At 49.2% G+C, this 9,855-nt stretch overlaps 1 long non-coding RNA gene across 1 annotated transcript; it reads left to right on the forward strand.

The window, feature by feature from the left end:
• The first annotated feature begins 252 nt into the window (after window positions 1–252).
• On the forward strand, window positions 253–748 carry LOC138288498 (uncharacterized). The gene is made up of 3 exons (XR_011202421.1): window positions 253–319; window positions 378–471; window positions 522–748. It is a non-coding gene; the product is annotated as an uncharacterized lncRNA (long non-coding RNA).
• The last annotated feature ends 9,107 nt before the right edge of the window (window positions 749–9,855 follow it).

Raw genomic sequence — 9,855 nt, forward strand, 5'->3', positions numbered from 1 at the left:
CCAAAGGCGCGCCAGCGGTGCGGCCGCCATAAGAGGGAGGAGGGGGGAAGAGGGGTCAGCTGGGGGCGGGAGTGGGGCGACGAATGGGAGCAGGGGGGGGCGGGGCGAGCAGGTGGTGGCGGAGGGAAAGCGGAGGGTGGGGGGGTCAGGTAGAGGGGAGAAAAGATAGGGGGGGATTAAAGGTGGCGGGGAGTTAGGAAGAAAAGATAGGAAGATAGGCGAGGGGGGGGTTACAGAGGTGGAGGGGAGTGAGGAAGGTCAGAGAGAGGAGTCAGGAGCAGAAGAGCAGAAGAGAGAGGAGAGAAGAGCCAGGAAGAAGGTAAAGAAGAAGAGGAGCGAAGGCCAGAAGAACAGAAGAGAGAAGAACCAAGAAGAAGGTAAAGAAGAAGAGGAGCAGAAGAACAGAAGAGAGAAGAGCCCAGAAGAAGGTAAAGAAGAAGAGGAGCAGAAGAGAGAAGAGCCAAGGAGAAGGTAAAGAAGAAGAGGAGCGAGGAGCAGAAGAGAGAAGAGCCAAGGAGAAGGTAAAGAAGAACACAGAAGAAGAATACAGATGAAGAACACAGAAGAAGGACAAAGAAGAAGAAAGCACACGCAGGTCGCGGTGCAGAAGAGAAGGAAGAAACACAGATGAAGTACAAAGAAGAAGAATACAGATGAAGACAGAAGAAAGCACACTCAGGTCGCGGTGCAGAAGAGAAGGAAGAAACACAGATGAAGTACAAAGAAGAAGAATACAGATGAAGACAGAAAAAAGCACACGCAGGTCACGGTGCAGAAGAGAAGGAAGAAACACAGATGAAGTACAAAGAAGAAGAATACAGATGAAGACAGAAGAAAGCACACGCAGGTCGCGGTGCAGAAGAGAGGGAAGAAACACAGATGAAATACACAGAAGGAGAGCACAGAAGAAGAACACAGATGAAGACAGAAGAAAGAACACGCAGGACGGGGTGCAGGGAAGAAAGACGAGCACAGAAGAAGAACACAGATGAAGACAGAAGAAAGAACACGGAGGACGGGGTGCAGGGAAGAAAGAAGAACACAGATGAAGAATACAGATGGAGAGCAAAGAGGAAGATCAAAGATGAAGAGGGAAGCAGGAGAAGAGGTGAGTAGCGCGGGGCAGGGCGAGGGGCTGGGCGGGGGCAGTGAGTACTTACTGTGGTTTTTCAGGACTTGCTTGGAGGGTTCAGGAGCCTGGGCTGGTGGAGCTGCAGCGGCAGGGGGAGCGACCTACCCTTGGGTCAAGGGTCGCTAACTCTGTCGCACAGCGGCCGCCATAAGAGGGAGGAGGGGGGAGGAGGGGTCAGCTGGGGGCGGGGGGCGGGAGTGGGGTGACGAATCGGAGCAGGGGGGGCGGGGCGAGCAGGTGGTGGCGGCGGGAAAGCGGAGGGTGGGGGGTCAGGTAGAGGGGAGAAAAGATAGAGGAGGGGGTGTTTAAAGGTGTCAGGGAGTTAGGAAGAAAAGATAGGAAGATAGGGGAGGGGGGGTTACAGAGGTGGAGGGGAGTGAGGAAGGTCAGAGAGAGGAGTCAGGAGCAGAAGAGCAGAAGAGAGAGGAGAGAAGAGCCAGGAAGAAGGTAAAGAAGAAGAGGAGCGAGGAGCAGAAGAACAGAAGAGAGAAGAGCCCAGAAAAAGGTAGAGAAGAAGAGGAGCGAGGAGCAGAAGAGAGAAGAGCCAAGGAGAAGGTAAAGAAGAAGAGGAGCGAGGAGCAGAAGAGAGAAGAGCCAAGGAGAAGGTAAAGACGAACACAGAAGAAGAATACAGATGAAGAACACAGAAGAAGGACAAAGAAGAAGAAAGCACACGCAGGTCGCGGTGCAGAAGAGAAGGAAGAAACACAGATGAAGTACAAAGAAGAAGAATACAGATGAAGACAGAAGAAAGCACACGCAGGTCGCGGTACAGAAGAGAAGGAAGAAACACAGATGAAGTACAAAGAAGAAAAATTCAGATGAAGACAGAAGAAATCACACGCAGGTCGCGGTGCAGAAGAGAAGGAAGAAACACAGATGAAGTACAAAGAAGAAGAATACAGATGAAGACAGAAGAAAGCACACGCAGGTCGCGGTGCAGAAGAGAGGGAAGAAACACAGATGAAATACACAGAAGGAGAGCACAGAAGAAGAACACAGATGAAGACAGAAGAAAGAACACGCAGGACGGGGTGCAGGGAAGAAAGACGAGCACAGAAGAAGAACACAGATGAAGACAGAAGAAAGAACACGCAGGACGGGGTGCAGGGAAGAAAGAAGAACACAGATGAAGAATACAGATGGAGAGCAAAGAGGAAGATCACAGATGAAGAGGGAAGCAGGAGAAGAGGTGAGTAGAGCGGGGCAGGGCGAGGGCCTGGGCGGGGGGAGTACTTACTGTGGTTTCGCAGGACTTGCTTGGAGGGTTCAGGAGCCTGGGCTGGTGGAGCTGCAGCGGCAGGGGGAGCGACCTCTTACCCTGCCTGTTGTTTGCTTACAGAGAGGTGCCCCAGAAAGGGGTGGGGTTCAGACCCTTTGAGCTTCTCTATGGTCACCCTGTCAGGGGACCCCTAAGCATTGTTATGGTGGGCTGGGAGAAAGCTCCCAAGTCACCTCCCCAGGATGTGGTCAGCTACATGCTGGCCCTCCGCAACCAAACGCAACGCATCTGGAAGCAGGCCCAGAGTAACCTCGAGGCCAGTCAAGAGGTGATGAAGGAGTGGTATGACCAGTAGGCCACTCTAGTTGAGTTCTCACCTGGAGACAAAGTTTGGGTGATTGAGCCAGTAGAGCCCAGGGCTCTCCAGGACCGCTGGACTGGCCCCTTTGAGATCAAGGAGCGTAAAGGGGAGGCCACTTACCTAGTGGACCTCAAGACCCCTAGGCACCCCCTAAGGGTCCGCCATCACAACCGGCTCAAATCTCACTTTGAGAGGTCTGAGGTCAGTATGCTCCTTGTCACAGATGAGGGTAAAGAGAGGAGAGTGAACCTCTCCCCGACCTCCTCGCTGTCAAAGAAGGGGATGGGTCAGTGGGGGGTGTCATTCTCTCTGACTCCCTGACTCTAACCCAGAGAGGAGACTGCTATGAGCTGTTAGGGCAGTTCTCCCCCCTGTTCTCCCTTACTCCTGGACTAACCCACCTCTGTGTTCATGACATTGACACAGGTGACATTCCCCCTGTGAAGAACAAAATTTACAGGTTGTCGGATAAGGTAAGAGCCAGCATCAAGGAGGAGGTCTCCAAGATGTTGACTTTAGGGGTTATTGAGAAATCCAGTAGTCCCTGGGCCAGCCCTGTGGGATTGGTTCCTAAGGCTACTGCCCCAGGTGCGAAGCCAGAACTCCGTTTCTGGGTGGACTACCGGGGTCTCAACTCAGTCACCCGGACTGATGCTCACCCCATCCCCCGAGCTGATGAGCTCGTTGACAGGCTAGGCGCTGCCAAGTTCCTGAGTACGTTCGATCTTACTTCAGGGTACTGGCAGATCGGCCTGACTGAGATGGCTAAGGAAAGATCAGCATTTTCCACCCGTGATGGCCATTACCAATTCTGGGTGATGCCATTTGGGTTGAAAAATGCCCCCACTACCTTCCAACGGTTGGTTAACGGGGTCCTAGCTGGTAAAGATGCCTTCTGTGCAGCTTACCTGGACGACCTAGCTGTCTACAGTTCCAGCTGGGAGGAACACCTGCTCCACCTCAAGGAGGTGCTTCAGGCTCTGCAACAGGCAGGCCTGACTATCAAGGCTAGTAAGTGCCAGATTGGGCAGGGTTCTGTGGTGTACTTGGAACACCTAGTAGGTGGTGGCAAGGTGCAGCCACTCCAGGCCAAGATTGAGACTATCAAGGCCTGGCAACCACCTAGAACACAGACCGAGGTGAGAGCCTTTTTGGGCCTCACTGGATACTACCGCAGATTCGTCAAGGGTTATGGTACCATTGTATCCCCCTTGACAGAACTCACTTCCAAGAAACAACCTAGGTTGGTGAATTGGACAGCGGCTTGTCAGAAATCCTTTTGCTCCCTGAAGGAAGCCATGTGCACGGCCCCGTGCTCAAGGCCCCTGACTACTCCCAGGAATTTATTGTGCAGACAGACGCTTCAGAGCATGGCATAGGGGCTGTTCTAGCACAGCTAAATGAGGAGGGCTCAGACCAACCAGTAGTCTTTATTAGCAGAAGACTATTACCATGGGAACAAAGGTGGAGTGCTATTGAGAGAGAAGCATTTGCTGTGGTCTGGGCACTGAAGAAGCTAAGACCCTACCTGTTTGGGACTCACATCCGGGTTCAGACAGACCACAGGCCCCTCAGGTGGCTCATGCAGATGAGGGGTGAGAATCCAAAACTCTTGAGGTGGTCCATTTCCCTACAGGGGATGGACTTTACGGTGGAGCATCGCCCAGGGGTTGACCACACCAACGCAGATGGTCTCTCCAGATACTTCCGCCTTAGCGATGAGAGCTCCCAGGAGGTCGGGTAGCTCTCCCCACTTTCAGCTGGGGGGACACATGTTAGACCTGACATGCTTTAGGGTGGTCACCCCTAAATTTTGCCTGCCTCCCTCCACTTTTGGACTCTGTTTTTGCTGGCTCTTAGACTCTGCACACTGTATCACTGCTAACCAGTGCTAAAGTGCATATGCTCTCTCCCTTTAAACATGGTAACCTTGTATCATACCTGATTGGACTATTTAATTTACTTATAAGTCCCTAGTAATGTGCACTATATGTGCCTAGGGTCTGTAGATTAAATGCTACTAGTGGGCCTGCAGCACTGGTTGTGCCACCCGCTTCAGTAGCCCCTTTACCTTGTCTCAGGCCTGCCATTGCAAGGCCTGTGTGTGCAGTTTCACTGTCACCTCGACTTGGCATTTAAAAGTAATTGCCAAGCCTAAACCTCCCTTTTCTCCACATATAAGTCACCTCTAATGTGTGCCCTAGGTAACCCCTAGAGCAGGGTGCTGTGTGGGTGAAAGGCAGGACATGTACCTGTGTAGTTTACATGTCCTGGTAGTGTAAAACTCCTAAATTCGTTTTTGCACTACTGTGAGGCCTGCTTCCTTCATAGGCTAACATTGGGGCTGCCCTCATACAGTATTGAAGTGGTAGCTGCTGATCTGAAAGGAGTAGGAAGGTCATATTTAGTATGGCCAGAATGGTAATACCAAATCCTGCTGACTGGTGAAGTTGGATTTAATATTACTATTCTAGAAATGCCACTTTTAGAAAGTGAGCATTTATTTGCACTTAAATCTTTCTGTGCCTTACAATCCACGTCTGGCTGGGCTTAGTTGACAGCTCCTTGTGCATTCACTCAGACACACCCCAAACACAGGGCACTCAGCCTCACTTGCATACATCTGCATTTTGAATGGGTCTTCCTGGGCTGGGAGGGTGGAGGGCCTGCTCTCACGCAAAGGACTGCCACACCCCGTACTGGGACCCTGGCAGACAGGATTGAACTGAAAGGGGACCTGGTGCACTTCTTAGCCACCCTTTGAAGTCTCCCCCACTTCAAAGGCACATTTGGGTATAAAACAGGGCCTCTGCCCTACCTCATCAGACACTTGCTGGAGAAGAATCCTGAACCAGAACCTGCATCCTGCCAAGAAGAACTGCCTGGCTGCTCAAAGGACTCACCTGTCTGCTTTCTACAAAGGACTGCTGCCTTGCTGTTGGCCTGCTGCCTTGCTGAACTCTTGTCTGGCTGCAAAAGTGCTCTCCAAGGGCTTGGATAGAGCTTGCCTCCTGTTCCCTGAAGTCTCAGGACCAAAAAGACTTCTCTTTTTCATTTGGACTCTTCGTGCGCCGAAAATTTCCAGAGTGTGGGAGTTTGTGGGAAAAGACAGTAAGATTGATCAGCTGGTGCATGGAAGGTGGATGATACAGAGCTGCAAGGACATAAGCAAAATATGGGCACAGCTGTATGGATGCCTGACGAACACAGCAGAGGAGAGAAGAGGCAGTTTAGCTCGTACAGCCTGCAAGAAGAAGTCCCACGAGGTTAAATTCTCCATGCAAACCTTTTCAACCTCTACCTCTAATTCCTCTGTACAATCCTCAGGAACTCAGGAGACCTCTTCCATCTACATGCCGATAGCACCTAACTATACCTGAAGGTCTCATGTCGACAAGACTGCACCACCGTATCCAAGTGCCTGAATAGAATTAAAACTTGGATGCATAACAATCACCTCAAACTAAACCCTGTGAAAACTAAATTCTTCTCATCTCCCCAGAGAGCACCTACATGACATCCCTCGCAGACATCGTCAGATCATACCACTGCAACATCATCTCCTACACTGATGACACCCAGCTCGTCCTGTCACTCTATGCCGTCTCCTCCTTGAGGAAGACCAACTTCCACAACTGCATGAAGAACACCTCAGCTTGGATGCGGGACAGCTGCCTCAAGCTTAACACAGACAAGACAGAAGTCCTCATCTTCGGCAAACACACAACCATCTGGAATGGCTCCTGGTAGCCATCAGAACTGGGTCCTACCCCTATCTCAAAAGAACATGCCCGCAACCTCGGTATAATCCTTGACAGCAAACTATCCATGAAGCGCCAAGTCAACACAGTCTCCTCAGCCTGCTTCTACAATCTCTGCATGCCCAGCAAGATCTTCAGGTGGCTACCCATCAGCACCATGAAAATGGTAACGCAAGCCCTCATTACCAGCTAACATGACTTTGGCAACAACCTGTTTGCAGGCACCTCCACTGAACTCATGAAAATAAGCTAAAGTACTCAAAATACAGTGGCCAGACTAGTTCTCAACCTGTCCAGAAGAACCCACATCACCCAGACCTGAATGACCTCCAATGGCTCCCGGTGTCACGACTCACGTGCTGCTGGCGCCTGGAAACCACAGATCTAGTGGCGTAGGTCTTGAGGGTTCGGCTTTGGCCCAGAAAGGGGCGACTCTTTCTAGTAGCCACGGTGCTGCAGGCAGTGGAAACGCCAAGAACAGACCGTGCCCTTTAGAATTAGTGCCAGAGGGAAAAAAACCCAATAAAGGGGAAAAAACCTCCAAAAAATGGATTCCTGAAACGAAAACAAAACCAGGAATCAAACAGGAACAAAATGCAGGTAAATGCAAAATTGAAAAGATTCAGAACCGAAGGCTAAGAATCAGGAGCGAAGACACAATCTGAGCAGAAAGTGATGCAGCGCAAGGAAAGGGAGAAAACAGAGCCCTTATATACCAAGAAACAGGAAGTGACCAACAGGAAGTAAAAAGACACCATTTTAGATAGGGAAAAAGTACATAGGATAGAATAGGACAGGAACCATAGAAAATAGGGACCAAGGAATGCTGGGAAGAAAAAGGTAACATGGGAAGGGGGGAAGACATAAAGAAAGGACAAAAAATGCCTCGAAAAGGTAAAGAAGAAAAAGTAGAAGAAGAAAGAAAAAGAAACAGGTAAGGAGGGGTCAGGGGAGAACAGGGACACCACAGAAGGCAGAGCGAGGCCCAAAATAATATCTGGGGCCTCGCGCTGTACAAAGAAGACTCGGGGCGCGCCGCGTCCTGAGAACGCGCTGCGCGGCGCGAGCCGAATGCTCGGCTCGCGCCGCACCACGCGGCGCAACAGTAGGTCCCCCCCCCGAAGGTCCAGGTTTGAAGGGAAACAAACGATGAAAACGAGAAATCAAAAGAGGGGCGTGAACAGAAGAAGCATCTTCCCAAGAGCATTCACTAAGAGGATAACCCTTCCAGTGAACCAAATACTGAAGACGCCGGTGAAAAAGGCGAGAGTCACAAATTTCGTGAACCTCATATTCAGGGACATCATTCACCAACACAGGAGGAGGACAAGGAAACTGACGAGAGAAAGGATCAGGGACATAAGGTTTGAGTTGGGATACATGAAAGACCGGATGAATTTTCCAAGTATGAGGCAAGCGAAGACGAACAGTGACAGGATTGAGCAACTGAAGAATACGAAAAGGCCCATAATAGCGAGGCGTGAACTTATTCAGAGAAAGACGAGAGGGCAAGAATTTGGAAGAAAGCCAGACTTTATCCTGAGGGTGATAATCGGGAGTGGGTCCACGTTTCTTATCAGCGATCTTCTTCATATACCTCTTAGTGTGCAATAAATTAGATCTAATGAGCTTATGGAGTTGCAGGAGACGTTTGGAAAAAGATGTAATGGCAGGCAGAGGAGAGGTAGATTGAGGAGCAGTAGGAAAAGAGGTCGGATGATAGCCATAGGAACAGAAAAAGGGAGTGACCTTGGAGGCACTATGGACAGAATTGTTGTAGGAATATTCAGCAATAGGAAGATAAGTGTTCCAGTTGCTTTGGGTGGAATTACAAAAACAACGAAGGTATTGTTCTAGTCCTTGATTCAAACGCTCAGTTTGTCTATTGGTCTGAGGATGGAAACCGGATGATAGTGCTATATTGATATTCAGTGTCTTGCAAAAATGTTTCCAAAACCGGGAAATATACTGGGGACCCCTGTCAGACACAATGGTATGTGGAAGTCCATGGAGACGGAAAATATGGTCGATAAATATCTGGCTCAATTCTTGGGATGTTGGTAATTTCTTTAGAGCAGTAAAGTGGGCCATCTTAGTGAAAGAATCAACAGTGACCATGATAACCTGGTTTCCAGCTGATGGCGGAAGTGAACACATAAAGTCAGTGGAAATAGTATGCCATGGCGTTGGTGGAACTGGCAAAGGCTGTAGTAATCCTGCAGGTCTGCTACGGGGAATCTTGACTTGGGCACATATGGGACAAGCCTGAACATATCTTTCGACATCTGATTTCCAGGTAGGCCACCAGAAAGATCGCGAAAGAAGTTCTTGTGTGGCCTTAATACCTCTATGTCCAGCAACCGGTGAATCATGGCACATCTGTAATGCTTTGTCTCGCACTCTGTTAGTAGGGAGGAATAACAGCTTCTGATGAAAAAAGAATCCTTCTTTCTTGCATAAAAAGGTTCTTAATTTCTCTATTTCGCTATTAGACAGGCTGGAATACTCCAGTTGTACCTCATCCAGAAAAGATTGAGCAACTCCAATGATCTTACTAGGCTCCAGTAGAAACTGAGATGGGGAAGGAGTACAATCTGGGTAGCGTCGAGACAGAGCATCAGCCAGAATGTTTTGAGATCCAGGAATATAGGTGATGTAAAAGTCATACTGACTAAAGAAAAAGGCCCAACGCGCCTGGCGACTATTTTGGCATACAAAATTACGTAGACATTGCAGATTACGGTGATCTGTTCTCACCTCGAAAGGCTCCTTGGATCCCATCAGAAACTGTCTCCATTCGATGCAGGCTGTCTTCAGAGCTAACAACTCTCTTTCTAGTACAGAGTAATGTTGTTCAGCTGAAGAGAGAATATGGGACAAATAGAAAACAGGATGTTCAAGACCATCATCTTCTTGAAGTTGAAGCAAGACTGCTCCAATAGCTTTTTCGGAAGCATCGGTAACTACGATAAACTGTTTATTGGTATCTGGATGTCTCAAGATGGGAGCTTGAGTGAATGCCTTTAATTCTTGAAAAGCTGTTTCAGCCGCCTTGGTCCAGACAAACCCCTGTTTTAGATTTTCCTTCTTTAAGGTATGGGTTATATGGCTGGTCTGTTTAGCAAAGTCTTGAATGAACTGTCGGTAAAAATTTGCTAATCCTAGGAAACATTGTGTTTCTTTGATAGAAGAGGGAGAAGGCCACTCTAGAATTGCTTGTACCTTTTCTAGGTCCATAGCTATGCCGGTGGAACTTAAATGATAACCCAGATATTTGACTTCCGTCTTATCGAACTCACATTTTTCGGGTTTACAGAATAGTTGATGTGCTCGGAGTCTGTGAAGGACTTGTTTCACATGAGAAGAATGGAGTTCGGGG

This window comes from Pleurodeles waltl, chromosome 4_1 (genome assembly GCF_031143425.1).
Source record: "Pleurodeles waltl isolate 20211129_DDA chromosome 4_1, aPleWal1.hap1.20221129, whole genome shotgun sequence".
NCBI classification, from domain to species: Eukaryota; Metazoa; Chordata; class Amphibia; order Caudata; family Salamandridae; genus Pleurodeles; species Pleurodeles waltl.